The following is a 22,586-nucleotide window of genomic DNA, read 5'->3' on the forward strand; positions in this document are numbered from 1 at the left end:
TATCACCTAAGGCCTGTCACTTCACTGGGTATATATGAGGGTTTACAACCACTTCAAAGTATAACTAAAGGCAAAACATTTTATTGTAGTTTTGGATAGAGGGGAGATGGATTAGAACACCTGTCAGTTTTTAGTTCTGTCTGTTCGCCCATTAGGTAGATTCACCCTCTGTATTTGTCCTGTTTACCATTATCATTGAAGGTAAAAGTAAAAGAAAATCCCAAATTTTGGGTTACCCCCAGAAAAGTAATAGAGGGGAAATCTTCCAATTGGGAAACTAGTTCTGGTGACCTGGGGGTCCCTTAGCCTGGGTTCAGGTATATTGCATGTGATTCGCACAGGAACTGCACCGCATTCCTGTGCAAATCACATGCGATTTGTGTGCGGTGCGAATGGAGCCGTACATTTTGCATGGCTCTAATCGCACCGCACCCACACCAAAAAAGGTGCAAAACCCTTTTTTGGGTCCGCACTAGAATTGTACTGCATGGGTATTCACACCTATGCGGTCTGATTCTGCAAATCGTTTTGCGGACCGATTTCAAGGTGTTGTTAACATACACAACAGAAAAAGTGTGGCGCTATAAATAAAATTAAAAAATAATAAAATACAAAGTCCAATGATTTCCAGCAGAAATAAAAAGTTTCTCATAAAAAATATAAATTAAAAAAGAAAAATAAAAAATCACTATGGGAGTCCACCATCACCATTAATTCTGAAACTGGTTTGAACTTTTCACGCTCAGTTTTTACTCCAACTTTAAGTCCATTATACGGGATGGAAGTGTGCAGCAACCCATCCACCAATATATAAAGAGCGAAAAACCATGTGACATCCAAATCCTGGATCCAAAAACAGTGCATATGGAACACCCATCATCCAGAGGATAATTTATTTTTTTAGGTCTATATCTGGCAAAATTACCTGGAATATCAGTTGGGAGTTAATGCCTTGATATGGGAATCTATTGAGAGGGATCCAACAGGCGTCTATCTATTTCCAACACTTGGAAATCATATTATCCCTCCAGAGTCAAAATTGTCTGAGTTCGTCATCCAAATTTGATATCCGCACTACGCTTTTCTTGACCCGCACTTAATTGTGGGGTCATTTCAGTCTGATAAGACGCAGTATTTCCTAAGGTGCTGGTGATGGTGGACTCCCATAGTGATTTTTCGAATTTATATTTTTTATAAGAGACTTTCTGCTGGAAATCATTGGACTTTTTATTTTATTATTTTTTATTTTATTTATAGCGCCGCACTTTTTCTGTTTTATATGTTTTATGTATTGTTACCTGCGATACTGTGCTGGCTGCTTTTCTGTTGCTATTAATCTCTATGTGATATTTGAATTAATATAGCGCGGAAGTGTTAAACTGTCAAACTTAACTTACACACCCGCAGCGGTTCGCATGAACGGGGAGCGATTCTGATGCGGTGCAGAATTTGCACAGAAAACGCTGCGAATTCCACACCGCATCAGTGTAAACCAGGGCTAAACTATTCCCTTAATTTGCTGAGATTTCCTCTCATTTCCTTTTTTGGCTATGGGACAGGAAGTGAAGGGAAATCTCCCAAGTGGAACCAAACGGGCAAGAGATAAACCTTACAAGGGTTATAACTCTTCCATAATCTATGCAAAATGTAATGTTCTTTGTAATGTCATTATCAGTTATTATTTATCCTTTATCAGTTGCTCAACTTTTTTATTATCCTTTGTATTTTTATTATTATTATTATTATTTATCCATGTTTTGTGATTGGTTATCATGGATAAATAATGACTGATGAATACTGGTAATGACTGATGGCTGAGTAACTGATGGACGATAAATGACTGTTGATAATGACATTACAATGGGCATGCAAAATGAGAAAATGATCCACTTTCGAGGTGAGAATAACTCAGTTCTGTTTTTCCATTTTCTTAAAGTAAAATGCGCCCTGCAATCTTACCTAATACCGATGCGCTTCCACCCACCGCTGTCCATTTTAGACAGTACCGCGCTGTAATTTTACAGAATTTATAAGATAAACTCTAAAGGACAAAATAAGAAATATGATACCTCTTCGTACAAGCATGTAAAATGTTTGTTTATGTTCCAGGCTGCCTAAAAGCTTTTAATAATACGGAGATGTGGTTATTATTCTACTTCCTATGAACAGAAACGCAACGCATCATTCAAACAAAGCCAAAAGGACAAAGAAAGATGAGCTGCTGTTTACTTATATATGGTTGGTTTGCTTTGTACTCAGTAGAAAGCTTGGAGTACCCAGAGAATTTAATACGATTTCTGCTTTTAGATATAAAAGCTACTTCACAAGTAAACACTTCATTATAAAACACTCGAATTAAAGGGGACGAATACTCTGATTGCACAAAATGTCTTTCTTCATTTAAATATATTTGTAATAGTGTATGTTACCTTGGATTTCTTTGGTCTTGCAATGCAAAACAAGCTATGGGCAATGTGGACCCTAAGGGCCAATCCACACTAGAGCGTCCATCCATGCCTATCACAGAGGCATTGAAAATAGGTAGTTGGGTCGTGTTTTACTATTTAAAATAGGCAGTTGGATCATGTTTTTACTCTTGAAAATAGGCAACTGGGTTTTGTTTTTACTATTTAAAATATTATTATTTATTATTATTATTTATTATTATTATTATACAGGATTTCTATAGCGCCAACGGTTTGCTCAGCACTTTACAATATAAAGGGAGACAATACAGTTCAATACCAGAGGGATAGGAGGGCCCTGCTCCTTAGAGCTTACAATCTAGGCAGTTGGATCATGTTTTTACTATTGAAAATAGGCAGTTCAGTCGTGTTTTTCCTATTGAAAATAGGCAGTTGGATCATGTTTTTTCTATTTAAAATAGGCAGCTGGGTCATGTTTTTTCTATTTAAAATGGGCAGTTGGGTCGTGTTTTTACAATGGAAAATAGACAGTTGGGCCGTGTTTTTATTATTGAAAATAGACAGTTGGGTCATATTTTTACTATCGAAAATAGGCAGTTGGGTCGTATTTTTACTATCGAAAATAGGCAGTTGGGTCGCATTTTTACTATTGAAAATAAGCAGTTGGGTCGTATTTTTCTATCGAAAATAGGCAGTTGGGTCGTATTTTTACTATTGAAAATAGGCAGTTGGGTCGTGTTTTTACTATTGAAAATAGGCAGTTGGGTTGTGATTTTACTATTGAAAATAGGCAGTTCAGTCGTGTTTTTACTATTGAAAATAGGCAGTTGGGTCATGTTTTTACTATTTAAAATAGGCAGTTGAGTCATGTTTTTACTATTGAAAATAGGCAGTTGGGTCGTGTTTTTATTATTGTAAATAGGCAGTTGGGTCGTGTTTTTACTATCGAAAATAGGCAGTTGGGTCATTTTTTTACTATTGAAAATAGGCAGTTGGGTAGTATTTTTCCTATTGAAAATAGGCAGTTGGATCATGTTTTTTCTATTTAAAATAGGCAGTTGGGTCATGTTTTTTCTATTTAAAATGGGCAGTTGGGTCGTGTTTTTACAATGGAAAATAGACAGTTGGGTCGTGTTTTTATTATTGAAAATAGACAGTTGAGTCATGTTTTTACTATCGAAAATAGGCAGTTGGGTCGTGTTTTTACTATCGAAAATAGGCGGTTGGGTCATTTTTTTTACTATTGAAAATAGGCAGTTGGGTAGTATTTTTGCTATTAAAAATAGGCAGTTGGGTTTTGTATTTTTACTATTGAAAATAGGCAGTTGGGTCGTGATTTTACTATTTCCCAACCATCTATCAACAACACTTAAAATTGTTAAAATAGAAAGCAGATGGAGGTGTACACACTGCAGCATTAGCATTGCCTCGCACTGCGCAAAGCTAATGCTGCTGACCAGGGGCAGACTGACAACTCATGGGGCCCCCGGGCAATAGGGGATCATGGGGCCCCTGTGTCCTTGCCCAAACTCAAAAAAGCCTATGAAAAAGGCTCATGGGGCCCCCTACTGACCCCGGGCCCTCAGGCAGTGCCAGAGTTTCCAAATGGTCAGTCCGCCCCTGCTGCTGACAGAGATCGCCAGGCTTAGATGATTTCCATCCACCTCCATTCACTTCTGTTGAAAAAATCCAAAGGCATGCCGTAAACACACTGTAAACATGAATTTGATATTAACAGAGCACTTAAAGTGGTACTAAACCCACAACAGAAAAAACATTCTGTATATGCAGTTAAGCATGCTTGTTATACTCACTGTGGAACCTAAGGAGTTAATCCTCTGCATTGTGTAAAAAGGCTGTTTGATCCTAACTTCTTTGATCCTCCTCTTGATTAAATTTCCACACTGATAAGACAGTGTGAACTCTTAGGCCTTCTACATATGCTCAGTTTAGTGTGTAATGCTAGAGAGGTTTTTTTTTTCTTGGGAGAATGCATGTGATCAGCACAGGGCCAATCAGCACTGTCCAGACAGAGGTCAGAGGTTCTGCATCCTCCTAGAGCAAAAAAAAACTCCTCCTACAAGCTTTAACCAGTGCTCTGCTGAAGTCACAAGACTGCTATATACGGCTGATGAGAAAAGGTATTTAACAGTTTACATTTACTAAAATAATTGCATTTCCATGTTGTGTGGGAGACCAGATAGAGTGAATGCAGGGTCCTGGGTTTAGCAAAACTTTAAGGCTAATTTACACTAGCAGTGGTCTCTGAAGAGCAATCCACATTCAGAACACTATTCAGAGAGTATTTGACAAGCAGTTGGGAGGCATTGTTTCACTTCCTCGCTGTCTATTGCTTCCTAGCCCCTTACGTTCCTCACTAGTGCACCACCATCATATACAGTACATGACACACAGTTGCAGAGTGCCCCCATTCAGTTGATGGGGGAGCAGTAAAAACATGGGGCAGATGTGCATTTTTGACCCCGCTTCCCCTAAACACAAGTGTAAATGAGGCCTTGGGGCACAGTTGCACAGCGATCATTTGAGAAGTGAGAACAAACAAAAAAGATTAGTTATAGACTCAGCCAAGATTTGTGGGTTTTTTTGTACTAATTGTATATATTTTAAATCAAAGGGCTGGTAGTTAAAGTACATGAACACTCCATAGGTCTCACTTGTTCCCCCCCAGAGGGTACCAATGAATGCCATCTATTAAAACATTTAGCATGAAAACCTCTTAACTTGACCATAAGCCCCAGGTCACATCAAAGCCGATTTTGAAATCATGCAACTTACAGTCAAGTCGCACGATTTCAAAATCGGGTGACCTGCCAATTTCAGTTGCGATTTGCAAGACATCTGACACAGATATCTATGCAAATGGAAACAAAAGTAACGCATGTACAAATCGGTGCAGCTCTGACCAAGTCAAGGGTTCCCATAGAAGTCAGTAGCCTGGAATCCACACCGCACTGCTCAGAAATCGTACAGGACTCTTTTTCAAACCGCACAGAATCCGCACCACCAGTGCACCGGACATATGTGAACAGGCACCATAGGAAGCAATGTTTTTTCACATGTCATGCGGCATGGATGTGGTTCAAACCACATCCAATCCGCATATATGTGAAAGAACACTTAGCAGTGTGCAAGAAGACCAAATTCCTTTGCAAGATGCAATTCTCCCTTATAAACGTTCATTTGGACAGATGTGTGCTGAATAGGGAACAATTGTTTTTCCAAAAATACATATGAACCCTAAAGACACAATAAATGGGATCATTTATAAATTATGGCTGATATTTTTACTTGCAAAGGGGCTTTTGGTGCAAATCATGAAGACAGCAGTTTTTAAGAGTTTTGCTCATCGCTGAGAAGCCACAGTAATCATTTCTGAAAACTAAAACCATGGAAAATGGTTATAATAAAGGTTTCCTGCTTCACATGTATATGCAAATGAAGTCACACATTTGTCATGAGAACTTGGCAGAATTTGTGCTTCCCTAATGATAGCTCATGCCTCAGTATTAGATAACATCTTTACTGAAATTAAAGTGTTACTAAACCCAGGACCCTACATTCACTATATCTGCTCTCCCCGACCCTGCATTCACGATATCTGCTCTCCCCGGACCCTGCATTCACTATATCTGGTCTCCCCGGACCCCGCATTCACTATATCCACTCTCCCCGGACCCTGCATTCACTATATCCGCTCTCCCCGGACCCTGCATTCACTATATCTGGTCTCCCCGGACCCTGCATTCACTATATCTGGTCTCCCCGGACCCTGCATTCACTATATCTGGTCTCCCAGGACCCTGCATTCACTATATCCGCTCTCCCCGAACCCTGCATTCACTATATCCGATCTCCCCGGACCCTGCATTCACTATATCTGGTCTCCCCGGACCCTGCATTCACTATATCTGGTCTCCCAGGACCCTGCATTCACTATATCTGGTCTCCCCGGACCCTGCATTCACTATATCTGGTCTCCCAGGACCCTGCATTCACTATATCTGGTCTCCCCGGACCCTGCATTCACTATATCTGGTCTCCCCGGACCCTGCCTTCACGATATCTGGTCTCCCCGGACCCTGCATTCACTATATCTGGTCTCCCCGGACCCTGCCTTCACGATATCTGGTCTCCCCGGACCCTGCATTTGCTATATCTGGTCTTCCAGGACTCTGCATTCTCTATATCCGGTCTCCCCGGACCCTGCATTCGCTATATCTGGTCTCCCTGGACCCTGCATTCACGAAATCTGGTCTCCGTGGACCCTGCATTCACTATATCTGGTCTCCCCGGACCCTGCATTCACTATATCTGGTCTCCCAGGACCCTGCATTCACTATATCTGGTCTCCCCAGACCCTGCATTCACGATATCTGGTCTCCCCGGACCCTGCATTCACTATATCTGGTCCCCCCGGACCCTGCATTCACTATATCTGGTCTCCCCGGACCCTGCAGTCACTATATCTGGTCTCCCCGAACCCTGCATTCACTATATCTGGTCTCCCCAGACCCTGCATTCACTATATCTGGTCCCCCCGGACCCTGCATTCACTATATCTGGTCTCCCCGGACCCTGCATTCACTATATCTGGTCCCCCCGGACCCTGCATTCACTATATCTGGTCCCCCCGGACCCTGCAGTCACTATATCTGGTCTCCCCGTACCCTGCACTCACTATATCCGGTCTCCCCGGACCCTGCATTCACTATATCTGGTCTCCCCGGACCCTGCATCCACTATATCTGGTCTCCCACAGTACACTGAACATGGAAATGCAATTATTTTAGTAAATATAAAATGCAAAATACCTTTTCCCATCAGCAGTTAGAGCAGTCGTGTGACTTCTATCAGTGTCCAGCAAAGCACTGGTTAAAGCTTGTAGGAGAAGTTTTTATTCTCCCCTTTGAGGCTGCAAACCTCTGCCTGGACAGTGCTGATTGGCAGTTAGAGCAGTCTTGTGACTTCAGCAGAGCACTGGTTAAAGCTTGTAGGAGAAGTTTTTTTCTGCTCTAGGAGGATGCAGAACCTTTGACCTCTGTCTGGACACTGCTGATTGGTCCTGTGCTGATCACATGCACTCTCTCAAGAAAAAAAAAACCTCTCTAGCAATACACACCAAGCTGAGCATGTGCAGAATGGCTACAGGTTCAGTCTGTCTTATCAGCGTGAATATTTGAACAAGAGGAGGAGCAGGGAGGACAGGATCAAACAGCCTTTTTACACAATGCAGAGGATTAACCCCTTAGGTTCCACAGTGAGTATAACAATCATGCTTCACTGACTGATTTTACTGTTGTGGGTTTAATAACACTTTAAGGCTCAGTTCACACTATTAATTGCATAGGAATGCGCTAGGCAATTCAGTGAGGAGCAATTTGAGCCGATTAATTTTGAATGGGCTCATATTGCACTGCATCGCATCAAACGTAGTGCATGGACTACGTTTGGAAAAGCACTGCAACCAGATTGCATGGTACATTTATACCACACGTCCTGATGCATTTGGGGCGTCATAACATAACATAGACACCTGCTGCAGATTGCAGCAGCAGTGCATTTTGAATGCGGTGCAGGAAACATTGTGGGTTTCCCGCACCACATTCTAGTGTGAACCTAGTCTAAATGTTTTGTATTGAACTTGAAATCTCGGGCCTCTTGCGCATTGAGCTGCTTTTGCATGTATTTTGTTTTTTCTTTTTCCAGCCTGTAAAAATACCTCTATGTTAAGCTATGTGTCCATGCACACACAGGCGTTTACAGGCATATTAGAAGAGAAGCATTTTCAGGATGAAAAAAAAACATCAAAAGAGCATTCAAGAGAGCTGAAGAGCAGAAAAAAACATGCAATGCACCTAAATGCGTGTAAAGCGTCTGAACGTACCTAAATGCTAGCTGCATTTGAGCATTAATACATTCAAATACATTAATATTCTGGCCAATGGGAACCATTAATACTCAAAACCTTGACGTACCTAAAGGTGTGTGCAGTACATGACTTTAGTATGGCCTTGAAGTGTGTCCAGACCAAAGTATGGCCTTGAAGTGTATCCAAACCCAAAACCGAACATTGAATATATTACAGAATGCCGGTCTTGTGGTGGATGTGTTATCTTCCCTTTTTTAGGGCCAGTTCAAACAAGAACATGGTGCTGGAAACCTACTTTCTGTGCATGTTTCCAGCACCGTGTTTAAATTGCACTGCACTTGCGATCTGCAGCGGGTGTCAGTGTTAAAGTAATTATAAAGGTTGTGTTTAAAAAAAAACAAATAAAAAATGTCATACTTACCTGCTTTGTGCAATTGCTTCTGATCATCCTTTTTTGGTTCCTGGTTCCTCCCCTCTGCCGAGTGCTACCAGAGCTAGCTGCTTGCTCTGGGGGCACTTGTGTGTGCTTGCTACCAAGCTGGCTCAGCCGAGTCCCCCCGCTCCCTGCTCATTGTCTGTGACTGACAGCAGCAGGAGTCAATGGCCCTTGCTTACGTGTCTCAGCCAGGCCTGGACTGCGACAAAAATAGGCCCGGGTATTTTAGACTGAGCAGCCCTATTTTTTTTTTTTTTTTTTAACCAAATTACAAATAATGACAACAGGTTGCTACACATCATTATCGCTCACTAATTGGTTACTAGAGGTTACTGCACGTCATCAACACTCACTGATTTGTTGCTAGAGGTTACTGCACATCATTACTGTTCATTAATTGGTTGCTAGAGGTTACTGCACATCATCAACACTCACTGATTGGTTGCTAGAGGTTACAGCACATCATTACTGTTCATTAATTGGCTGGTAGAGGTTACTGCACATCATTACCGCTCACTAATTGGTTGCTAGAGGTCACTGCACATCATTACCGCTCATTAATTGGTTGCTAGAGTTTACTGCACATCGTTAACACTCACTAATTGGTTGCTAGAGGTTACTCCACATCATTACCGCTCACTAATGATGTGTAGTAACCTCTAGCAACCAATCAGTGAGCGGTAATGATGTGCAGTAACCTTTAGCAACCAATCAGTGTGCAGGATTGGTTTCTAGATGTTACTGCACATCATTACTGACTGGTTGCTAATGGTTACTACACATACTGAACAGAGGATAACAGAAGGTAAAGTGAAGGCAACATGCCAGGAGCAGACATAGAGCTCTATACAAGCACACCAAAGAGTTAAAATCACAAATTGTGTTTTTTCTAACAGCAGTCTGGCACTCACTTTCTCTTCCTGGCTAGTAGCGTTTACTGTAGGTGGCAGCAGTGACACCTATCCTTAACACCAGGCCATGGGGTCTCCTCCAGCTAATCCCCCTTCATGGTCATGGGTCAGCTGACCTTTAGTTTATGCCCCCCGGTCCCAACAGCTGAACTTAATAGGCAGGTGGCCAGCTGCAGAGAGGCCAAGTGAGCGGTGTGGGGGCAAGAAGCTGCCCAGCTGCCACAGCCACTTTGGGCCCCAAAGACATACAGCTCGGTGGCCCTAGCCCTCCAGGCAAATGCCCAGTGTGCCCTATGGCCAGCCGGGCCTGATCTCATCCAATGAGGAGAGAGAGACCGAGGAGAGCTGCTGCTCTCGAGCACAGCGCTGGATCGAGAGCAGCTTCAGGTAAGTATTGGGGGGGAGCTGCATGAAGGTAAAATTAGTCAGCCTTTAGAACCACTTTAACTTAACAACACCCCAAACACAGGTTGCAAATGCAGTGTGTTTGCCTGCACCAGACAGGAGCATATTCACCACAAGGCAAATAAAGCATTTGCCTAGGGGGCATTTTTCAGGGGGCGGCGGAAGAAAGGACAGAAGAAGGGACACGCGGCATGGGGACCATGAGGGGCTGCGGTATGCTTGACTGTGACAGAAGCTAACCCTCATTCTTGGAGATGACCGGAGCTGTAAGGATGAATTTATTTATTATTTATTTATTTCAGGTACTTATATAGTGCTGTCAATTTACACAGTGCTTTACATATATATTGTACATTCACATCAGTCCCTAACCCTCAAGGGGCATACAATCTAAGGTCCCTAACTTACATCCATACATATACATACTAGGGACAATTTAGACAGGATCCAATTCACCTACCAGCATGTCTTTGGAGTGTGGGAGGAAACTGGAGGAAACCCACGCAGGCACAGGGAGAACATGCAAACTCCAGGCAGGTGGTGCCGTGGCTGGGATTCAAACCAACGACCCTAGTACTGCCAGGCAGAAGTGCTAACCATTTAGGATGAATGTCTCTCTCTCTCGCCAGGAGGGGGGTGGCGTGGCGTGGTAGTGGGTATATGGGGGTGGTGGAAGGGTCTCTTGGCCAGGGGGTGGGGGTTGGTTGGTGTTTGTCATTGTCAGGCTCTCTCCACAGGGGTGGGGGGGTGCCTGAATTTTGTGTTGTCTATGGCAGCACAAAACCTAGATACACTACTGTCATCGGATCACATGGCACAGTAAGTACCACGCAATCTGGTTGCAGTGCGTTTTTAATGTAGTGCAAGCACTGCTTTTGGTGCAGTCTCAAATGAATGGGCTGAAATTGCACTGCATGCGGATCGCATGTGAATCACATAGGAACGCACAGTGCATACAGTCCCTTGGACAAAAAAAAAGAATTCTATCCAAGTTTGTATTCTTAACCCAAAAAGTACTTTCTGTTGCTCTTAGCTTCCTCCAAATCTGCAAATTTCTTTTTTATGCCAACTTCCTGTTAGAGGGTGGCTAAGTTCCTCCTCTAGTTCCTCCTCTAAATTCCTCCTCCTCTTAGAGGAGGAACTTAGCCACCCTCTAACAGGAAGTTGGCATAAAAAAGAAATTTGCAGATTTGGAGGAAGCTAAGAGCAACAGAAAGTACTTTTTGGGTTAAGAATACAAACTTGGATAGAATTCTTTTTTTTTTGTCCAAGGGACTGATAAGTGTCTGTATTTTAAAAGTCAGCAGCTACAGTTTTTGTAGCTGCTGACTTTTATTTTTTTTCCAATTCAATTGGAACTCCGCTTTAACTGCAGTAGAAAAAGTCAGGTCAGCAGTCTGGCTGGGCTCTCTGGTAGGGCTGTGTAAATCTCAGGACTGGATGGACAATAATACAATTTTTTTTTTTAGCAGGTAAAGCAGCCCTTATATATTTATTTCAGCTGTGTGTTTAGTCTTTCCTCTGCAGTTCAGCTTTAACAGATGTGCTGTAACAATTAGAATGGGTTAGAAACCAAACAAGTGCAATCTTTATCCTACCGAGCTGACTCCACTTGCACTTCAATGTTTCAGAAAATAACTGATGTTATTCAAATGACAATCAAAGGTCTCTTGCTGATAAACGAAACTGATTAAACAAAATCTGCCAGCACCCTTCCTCTGCTAAAACAGACAGCTGACATTTCTACGCTTAGATGAGAGCTAAAAATAGAAACGTGAAAGCAGCAAATTTGCTAAAAATACAAATGGGAGGCTCTAAAAAAAGGTCTTTTTTTGTCTTCTGAAACAAGAAAGAAATCACAAGAAATTCTGTTTCTTTGGCAAAAAATAACCTCAGGCTTGTTGTTCCAAAAGCTGAACTTTGGTTTTTATTTTCTCTTCTAAGAGTCATCACAAATAGGCTTATGAATGAAGAAGAGACTTGACAATAGTCTGAAAACAATTTCTTTCACAGCCAAATGATCTTCCATTATTTTCAAGCCTAATTCCTTGTTTAAACAGCAGCTATTGTCTTTTTTACAGTTTTTTTTAGAATATATACAGTATAATATATATATATATATATTCATTACTAGCCAAAAGTTTTGAAACAACCATGTGCTTCCAGTTTTCAATTGTAATGCCTAAATGTCAGTTCACACTGAATCCGACTTTGAAATAGTGCGACCTCACTTGAAGTCGTGCGATTTCAAAGCTGCATGTCATTGCGATTTCAGGTGCAACTTGGGTGATATCTGTGCGACTTCATGCAAGTCACACCTGAAATCGAAAAAAAAAGTGCAGGAAACTTTTTTTTAAATGTGGCACCCCAAATTCGGAGTTGCTCCAATTTGAACAATTTTGCCGACAATTGGGTGCAACTTATGAAATTTTGTAGAAGCAGTCTGCATGCCTAGGTGATTGATTTTTTATGAAAACACAGCAAACTCTGTGTGCTTCAGGATGGACTCAGCTAGGGTTATGGTAACATCATAGATATCCTGGAAAAAGCACTCCTTGCTGCCCTCAACGGACTGGGGTAGTCCAATGTCACTGGGTACAAAGAAAAACAAACAGAGGGCGTACCAGCCTAGTGCATTATCGTAAAAAATATTTATTGGAAGGATAAAAAGTAAATATCGTACTCACTATAGGCAAACAGGTCAAAGGCACATCACACTAAACAGTGGTGTCCAATCCACACTGCATATAGGTCTAAAAAAATGGAACCCTGGACTTCCAACAGGCTAACGCGTTTCAAGGTCTCAACCCCTTCCTCAGAGCCACCCATCGCTTGATTTTATACACCTGTGGCCATGGAGGTGATTGGAACACCTGAATCCAATGATTTGGAGGGCTGGTCCAATACTTTTGGCAATATTATATGTACTGTGGGGCTGATTTTCTAAAGGCAAAAAGATTGTTCACTTTGTAAGGGAAGTTGCACTTTGCAAGTTAGTAAATGTAAAATTTCACCTTGTAAAGAACACCCAATCCTGTGCAAGGAAAATTTAAAAAAACGCCATTTTTGCCTCACATGACTTTGATGATGGAATATCCAATCATGTGCAAGGAAAATAAAAAAACAGCATTTTTGCCTCACATGACTTGATTTATTTATTTCAGGTACTTATATAGCGCTGTCAATGTACGCAGCGCTTTACATATATATTGTACATTCACATCAGTCCCTAACCCTTCAAAGGGTATACAATCTAAGGTTTCTAACTTACATTCATATATATACACATATTAGGGCCAATTTAGACAGGAGCCAATTAACCTACCAACATGTCTTTGGAGTGTGGGAGGAAACCGGAGTACCCGGAGGAAACCCACACAGGCACAGGGAGAACATGCAAACTCCAGGCAGGAGGTGCCATGGCTGGGATTCGAACCGACGACCCTAGTACTGCCAGGCGGACTTTGATGATGGAACACCCAATCATGTGCAAGGAAAATAAAAAAACAGCATTTTTGCTTCACATGACTTTGATGATGGAAATTAGCAGAGTTTAGCGCCTCATTCACTAAGCTCTGGGGAAAATTCACATGCAAAGTGCAACTTCCCTTCCAAAGTTAACAGTCTATTTGCATTTAGTAAATCAACCCCTTTGTGTATTTAGCTGTATGCCTGGAGTTCAACTCAAGCTGTTAGAGGTTCGGGTCCAAGAACTTTGATAAATGAGACCCGAGGCTTTTGAACGCAGCGTATTTTGCACGTACAATCCCTGTAATTAAAGCTAGCAGCCTGGCACTCTGTAGCAAAGTTATCAAATTCAATTCATCCACTTTATACAACATGCTACAGGTCTGAATCTGTATAACCCACTTAAATACACTTTCCACCTATGAAACAGCCATTGTTTTGCAACCTTTTTTTCACGCAAACACAGTCATTAAAAGCCCTGAAAAAGCGCAAAAAGCGTAAGTCTCCGCTGAAGTGTGCATTACTGTAATGACTGAATCTGATTCTGAAGAGCGTACAATCTAATTGTATCTATAGTATCTGTGTAGCTGATCTCTGAAAAGACTCGGCAAGCAAGATATTTCTATTGATGCAAAAGAAAAAGCATCCAATTTCTCCCACTTTTCACTTTGTCCTGTGAGAAAATAAAATCAATTCCCAGCTTATAAATGGCAATTTAGAAATATGTAATTCTGTGCTGAAATATGAAATGAAGAAAACTTGTTCTCTTTTTTTTTTTAACTCAAATCAATCTTACTTTCCATCAATTTTTTTTCTTGGTGCTAAAATTAAGAATTGATGGTAGGCAGTAAGTGGATTTTTTTGTCCTTCTCTTTCAGAATACTTGCTGGATTTTTCTGCTACTCAGAAAAAAAAAAAGCTTTTGTGAAAAGCTTTTCTGCATTATCTCGTAAATTATAGATACGGTAGAGCTGTTCCGATTTACATACATCCTCTGTTTAAACATACACCGTCAGAACAGAATTTGCACCCAAAGCAATTATTTTCTTAATAAAAGCAAGGCTACATATTAACCCCTTATTCACTGTAAACAAGATTTTTCCAGCAACAGCAATTTTAAGTTTAAAGTGATAATAAAGGTACATTTGTATTTATTAAAAAAAGGTCACACTTATCTCCTCTGCAATATCATTGTGAGGTCCCTTACTGCCTCTTCTGGCAGCCCCCTGACAGCGCGGTCAGCTTCCCCCTACTCTGGGTGCCTCCTTAGCCAGGTGACTACGGCTCCCACTGCCCTCAATGACTCTGTAAAAGCATAAGACAGCTCTAGAGCAATGACAGGAGTCAAGTAAGTGTTTATCGATGAGGGTGGCTAGGAGAGGTAGTGGGGAGTTTTTTTACCCTACTGCTCAGAATGTATTAACCCCTTGCCCTCCTGAGGATTTACCCCTCTTCCTTGACCAGTCCATTTTTTTTGCGTTACGACGCTGCGTTACTTTAACTGACAATTGCACGATAATGCAACGCTGCACCCAAATGAAATTTACATCCTTTTTTTCCCACCAATTGAATTTTCTTTTGGTGGTGTTTGATCAGCTGTGCATTTTTATTTTTTGTGCTATAAAAAAAAAGTTCAGCAATTTTGAAAAAAAAAACTATATTTTTGACTTTTTGCTATTAAACATGTCCAGTAAAAAAATTTTAAAAATCAAATTTCGTCATAAATTCAGGCCAAAACGTATTCTGCTACATGCCTTTGCTAAAAAAAAAAATCCCAATACGTGTAAATTAATTGGTTTACGTGAAAGTTTTAGTGTTTACAAATGGCGGTATAGAAACAGCGATCAGCGACTTATAGCGGGACTGCGGTGGGCATTCTGACAGTGGGGTGAACTGACTCGGTGTCACTGACATCTTCAGTGACAGTGATCAGTGCTAAAAAAAAAACTGACACTGTACTAATGGCACTGGGCAGGAAGGGGTTAACATGAAGGGCGATCAAAGGGTTAACTGTGTGCAGGGAGTGTTTTACATAGGGGCCGTGCCAGTTTGCTTCACATGTCCATGGCTGATTCCCAGGTTGAGCGGTCCCTCGTCCTTCCACGCACGCGCAGCCAGTTCCCGGGCAACAGACGGCTCCCTGTCAGCGTCCGCCACACAGAGGAGGAGAAGCGGCTAGGGGCTCCGAGGGGAGGAGCGGAGGGTCTTACCAAGCTGATGGAGGGTAGGCCTGACATGCCAGGGCCCCATTGACATGGCTGGGTGATGGCAGGGGCCCCTCCAGCACCAGGAGCCCGCAGGAGAGGCAATACATTCTGACCAGAAAGAAAGGGGAATCTTCAGGATATTTATATACATGCGTATTATCAATACGCTTCTGGTTAGTGCGCATTTCTATCATTTGCACTGGAAAAACAGCGAGCACTATTACAGGACTGCATTTCATTTGTGATTTTTCTTTTTATATTGTAACCGTCATTCATTTTTTCCTAATATCATACAGCGCTGCATTTTATATATCTACATTTCTATGAGGATTTTATATGTGTTTTCCTTGAATGTTCAGCTGCTGACACTTTGGAGCGCTCACTGTACCAATTCTTGTTAAAAGAAGCTTGGCAGCAGTGGGATTCAAACCCATGCCCCTAAAGAGACTGGAGCCTTAATCCAGCGCCTTAGACCACTTGGCCATGCTACCTGTCGACAACTTTCTACCGATGGCTCGAAGGTGAAGAGACATTCCACATTCCATGGTGTGATGAGGCCGTGGACATATAAGGCATGCCTGGAACACCTGCAGCTTGTTCGAAATGAGAGCCTTGGATGGCTGAGTTGGTCATGACGCCAGCAGCTAGAGCTGAGCACATTGGCTGGTTAGCTCAGTTGGTTATTGAAATGGTTGTTTAGATGCAAAGTTATGAGCCTGCGCCTGCAGGTTGTGGTGGGTTTACGCTTGAGAGTGGACTTTGGCTGCAGCATTCTGGCAAGTCTGGTTGTACTTTGTCTGTACCCCCTACCTCTCCTGACTGTCATCATATATTTGTTTCCTTTATCCAGCATGGTGGGATAGAAGTTGGGGGGGGGAGGTGAGCTGCCCTACCACACAGCTCAGCAACCACTGCACAGATTTAAAAGGGACCAAATGCTATGTGAACTTGATCTCCTGGAGGATTCAACGACGATTTTAGAACAATATTTCTTTAAATGCTGTCTGACACCCATCAATAAAGCAAACCTTTATAAAGCAAACTATTTAACCACCTCCCGGTGGCACTGCAGGGTCGGGTGGCCGTTTATAAATGGCCTCCCCGCACCCTGCTTGTGCGCGCTCCCAGGGAGCGCACAGCACCGTGATCCAGTGCCCACTGTGTCCTCCGGACACAGTGGAACACCAATCGTCAGACGGGACCTCTGTACGAGGTCCCAATCATGTGATCACTGATTGACCAATCAGTGATCACATGCAGAGTAGTAAGCAAGATGTCACTTACTACTTGTGAAATCTGTGAATGATCACAGAGGTCACATGGTACAAGGCTATTCACAACAGCCTTGTACCATGTGACAAGCTGTGACCAGTCACAGCTCACTCAGTAGTTCTCAATGGCTGCAATAATGCAGCTGGAGAGAAGGCGAAATTATTGCTTTTACATCCTTTATGGGTGTAAAAGCAATCAGTGTAAAAAAAAAAATCATCACCCCCCACAAGTAGTACAGTGTCACCATGGTGACACTGTACTGCTAGGGTGACAGTATGTAAAAAATAAATAAATAAATAAAAAATAATATTAAAACATTTTAAAAAAATGTAAAAAAAGTTTAAAAGTTATGATTTTTGGTTATAAACTAATTTGGGTTATTTTTTTTTTACTAAAAATATAACAGAATTAATGTTGGCCAAGATTTATGATGAAATACTATTTATTTGCAAAATTTTATAAGAAAAACACTTTTTTTCTAAATTTTTGGACTTTTTAATTTACATAGCAAAAAAAATAAAAATCCCAGTGATGAATAAATACCACCAAAATAAAGCTTTATCTGTCTCAAAAAAATGCTAAAAAATTCATATGGGTACAGTGTTGCATGACCGCACAATTGTCATTCAAAGTGTGATAGCTCTGAAAGCTGAAAATTGGCCTGGACAGGAAGGTAAAAGTGTCCGGACAGGAAGTGGGTAAAGTAAAATATCACACTACACTAAGTCTCATACTGCCCTGCATCCTCCCACTTCCTCTCTTACAATGGGATATATTTTTTTCTGCAAGAGATTTTTTGTGCTGCACTTCCGCATCTCTTGCCTCATATCTCCCCAGCACATTTACATATGTGCAGCTTTGTCCACACATGAGCAAATACAGCTATTATGGAAGGCTTGAACCTATGCCTTTTTTGCATATGCATGGGAAATCTTCTGAGCATGTGCAGATATGCTGATGGGCTCTGCCAAACCCAAGGGCATCGTGATTGACGTTGGATCTACTTCAGGAGACATTTTTTTTATTTTTATGTTTAATAAAGGACTTGTCAAAGACTGTCTCCTGTCTTTTACTATACACTATACTTTTTTTTTATGAATGGGTACCAAGCACGCATACTCATTTACATGGGGGAGCGGGATCTGGTGGCCCCCTTTCTAAAGGGGGCTTCCAGATTCCGATAAGCCCTCCACCTGCAGACCCCCACAACCACCGGCCAGGGTTGTGGGAAGAGGCTCTTGTTTCCATCAACGTGGGGACAAGGTGCTTGGGGGGGGACTCCCCCCTGCCCCAAAGCACCCATCTCCCATGTTGAGGGCATGTGGCCTGGTATGGTTTAGGAGGTCGGGCACTCGCTCATCCCCCCCCCCCTTTTTCCTGACCTGTCGGGCTGCATGCAGGGGCTTGGTATGGGTTTTGGGGGGGGAACCCCATGCCATTTTTTTTTTATTTTGGAATGGGGGTTCCCCTCAAAATCCATACCAGACCTGAAGGGTTTGGTATGGATGGGATGGAGGACCCTATGTCGTTTTATTTATTATTTTTTAAAATTTTTGGGCAATGCTGATAATTGTTTTTAACATTCAGCTGTCAGCAGGAAACCCCGCTGGCAGCTGAAACATTAAAGAATGTTTCACTACTAAAATACCGCATGACTTAATAATATAACTCATGCAGTATTTTAGTAACTGAACGTCATCTTACCACATACTCAGGTGATACCGCACAGTAAATTGTCCCTGTTTGAAGTTCACGATCGAGCTTTCGGTAGGTTCAAATGTTCAACTGCGAACCAAACAGTGGAGTGTTCAGCCCATCACTATTAATCAGCTATACAACCTGTTAGCAATAACTGTAAAATATTGGATTTCTTTCTGTCCCAGGACAGTGATCACTAGGACCACTTTTCTTCACTTGAGAAAAATTTGAATAAGCACATCCGCTCAGAATAAAATAGTGCAACATAGACAAAATATAAGTATTTATACACTCACTGGTCACTTTATTAAGTGCACCTTGCTAGTCTTGGGTTGAACCCCATTTTGCCTTCAGAACTGTCTTAATTCTTTGCGGCAAAGATTCAACAAGGTGTTGGAAACATTCCTCAGAGATTTTGTCCATATTGATATGATAGCATCCCATAGTTGCTGCAGATTTGTCGGCTGCACATCCATGATGCAAATCTCCCATTCCACCACATCCCAAAGATGCTCTGTTGGATTGAGATCTGGTGGCCATTGGAGTACAGTGAACTCATTGTCATGTTCAAGAAACCAGTTTGAGATGATTTGACCAGTTGAGGGATGGACATGGTCAGCAACAATACTCAGGTAGGCTGCAGCATTTAAACAATGCTCCATTGGTACTAAGGGGCCCAAAGTGTGCCAAGAAAATATCTCCCACACCATTACACCTCCACCACCAGCCTGAACCATTGATACAAGGCAGGATGGATCAATGCTTTCATGTTCTTTACGCCACATTCTGACCCTACCATCTGAATGTCGCAGCTGAAATCTGGACTCATAGCTGATGTTTTTTCAATCTTCTATTGTCCAATTTTGGTGAACCTGTGTGAATTGTAGCCTCCATTTCCAGTTCTTACCTGACAGGAGTGGCACCCGGTGTGGTCTTCTGCTGCTGCAGCCCATCTGCTTCAAGGTTCGATGTGGTGTGTATTCAGAGATGGTATTCTGCATACCTTGGTTGTAACTAGTGGTTTTTTTAGTTACTGTTGCCTTTCTATCATCTCGGACAAGTCTGCCCATTCTCCTCTGACCGCTCACTGGATATTGTCTTTTTTTCCGACCATTCCCTGTAAACCCTAGAGATAGTTGTGAGTGAAAATCCCAGTAGATCAGCAGTTTTTGAAATACTCAGACCAGCCCCTCTGGCACCAACCACCGTGCCACGATCAAATCACTTAAATCCACTTTCTTCCCCATTCTGATGCTTGGTTTGGGCCACAGCAAGTCGTCTTCACTACATCTAGATGCCTAAGGTGTCCGTTTGTGAACCAGAGGTAATAGATCGCTGCTCAGTTCTCCGGCATTCTCGGAGAACAAAGTTCTCCTGTGAATGCAGTTTATGAAGCAGTTCTCCGAACGAAGGGAGAACGGTTTCCAAACGCTGGATAACGGTCTACAAACTGTGAAAAACGGCTCATTTTACTATAATCTCTCCAGATTATAGTAAAAGACCAGTTTACTAAGCAGAGGTAAATTATCTCTGCTTAGTTTTCGGTCCCTCTGATTCTCCAGCTCTGGGCTGGAGAATCTGGACGGAGAACACAGATCTCCAGAGAAGGGCTGACAGGATCTCCTGAGTGTTATAAACTGTGAATGACCAGAGAATAGCTGAGATCCGTTGAATCGCAGCTATTCTCTGGTTCACAAACGGACACCAAAATGCATTGAGTTGCTGCCATGTGATTGGCTGATTGGCAATTTGTGTTACCAAGTAATGGAACTAGTGTTCCTAATAAAGTGAGTGTATGTTCCTGATAATGAGAGAAAAAATATATATACATGAAGCAGTATGCATTACATTAAAATACTAGACATATGGTAGAATGGTCATACCAAGTTTTACATATCATATGTACATATATTCAATAAAATAGATAGAGCTGCACAATGAGGGTGGGAATAACAATAAAGGATTCTAAATTAATGTGTCAGGATCTGTAATGACCTCTTTCTAAAGAAGAACCTCAAGGGGTTCTATCTATTTTCTTTTGTAAGTGTATTTGATTTGTGTCAATGTGTGTGACCATTCTACCATACTGTATATGTAGTATGACGTATAGCCTATAGCTACATGTTTCTCTCATTAGAAGTACTATATATATATATATATATATATATATATTTATGCATGTGATACAGATATATATACATATCTGTATCACAGGCATAGCATCACTTGTTGTTTAAATAAAAATTGCAAACTAATTTATTCTGAGTGGTTGTGCTATTGCAGTGTTTTGTACTTTAATTTGGAAAAACCCATATGAATATAGTTCTCCAATTTGCTTAGCAGCTAGTTTCATATTAATCTCGCACAAAGGGCAAATTAATCTACTGTTTATGCAGAGTTGCTCCCCATATATCAAACTTATATTCAACAATTCCTTTGTTCATCCCTTGTGATAGAAATAAAGTTGATCAAATAAATAAATTAGGAGAGAGTGTAAAAAAATACATTTAAATAAAATAAATAATAATAAAATTAAAGTACCCCCGTTCCCCCCATGATCACGTGCAAATGCAAATGCATAGGTCAGTCCTGCGCACATATGTAAACAGTGATCTCACTAGACATGTGAGGTATCGCTGGAAACGTCAGAGCGAGAGCAATAATTCTAGCACCAGACGTACTGTGTAACTCTAAACTGGTAACCTGCAACAGCTTTTAAAGCATTGCCTATAGAGAATTTTAAGTACCATAGTTTGTCACCATTCCAACGACGCATGCAATTTTAAAGCATGACATGTTAGGTATCTATTTATTAAGTGTAACATCATCTTTTATTTTTAACAAATGACAGGTTATTATATTGTGTTTTGTGCACTAAAATTCATTAAGATGTATTGTTTCCCAAAAATTTTGTGTTTTAAAAACCACTGTGTAAATATCATATGACATAAAAAATTGCAACAATCAACATTTTTTTCCTTTGCTTTCATAAAATATATAATGTTTGGGGGTTCTAAGTAATTAACTAATAAAAACAATTGGGGGTCAATGGTGAAAAAAGTGTGGTGGTGATCAGGGACATTATGACTGGTATGGCAGTGATCACAGACAATGTGAGTGGTGTGGCGGTGATTATCGACACTGTTGGTGGGTGGCAGTGATTATGGACAATATAAGTGGAGTGACAGTGATCAGGCACACATTATGACTGATGTGGTGATGATCACGGACACTGTAACTGGTGTGGCGGTGATCACGGACACTGTAACTGGTGTGGCGGTGATCACGGACACTGTAACTGGTGTGGCGGTGATCACGGACACTGTAACTGGTGTGGCGGTGATCACGGACACTGTAACTGGTGTGGCGGTGATCACGGACACTGTAACTGGTGTGGCGGTGATCACGGACACTATAACTGGTGTGGCAGTGATCACGGACACTGTAACTGGTGTGGCGGTGATCACGGACACTATAACTGTTGTGGCAGTGATTAGGCCCACCGTAAGTTGGTGTGTTGGTGATCACGGACACTGTAACTAGTGTGACGGTGATCAGCGACACTGTAGCTGATGTGGCAGTGATCAGAGACACTTTATCCAGTGTGGAAGTGATCACAAACACCATAACAAGTGTATCAGTGATCAGGGACACAGTAATCAGTGTGGCGGTGATCACAGACGTTGTAATTAGCATAACAGTAGTCAGGGACACTGTAACCGCTGTGACGGTGATCGCAAACTCCGTAATAGGTGTGGAAGTGATCAGGGACACTGTAACCCATGTGACGGTGATCACAAACACTGTAACCGGTGTGGCAGTGATCATGGACACTGTAACTAGTGTGGCAGTGATCACAAACACTGTAACTGG

At 41.7% G+C, this 22,586-nt stretch overlaps 1 non-coding gene across 1 annotated transcript; it reads right to left on the bottom strand.

The window, feature by feature from the left end:
• Window positions 1-16,152: 16,152 nt before the first annotated feature.
• On the bottom strand, window positions 16,153-16,234 carry TRNAL-AAG (transfer RNA leucine (anticodon AAG)). The gene has a single exon. It is a non-coding gene; the product is annotated as a tRNA-Leu (tRNA).
• Between the last annotated feature and the right edge of the window lie 6,352 nt (window positions 16,235-22,586).

The sequence above is a fragment of the Staurois parvus genome, unplaced genomic scaffold, assembly GCF_062004578.1.
Source record: "Staurois parvus isolate SC_StPar_1 unplaced genomic scaffold, SC_StPar_1.0 ptg000137l, whole genome shotgun sequence".
NCBI classification, from domain to species: domain Eukaryota; kingdom Metazoa; phylum Chordata; class Amphibia; order Anura; family Ranidae; genus Staurois; species Staurois parvus.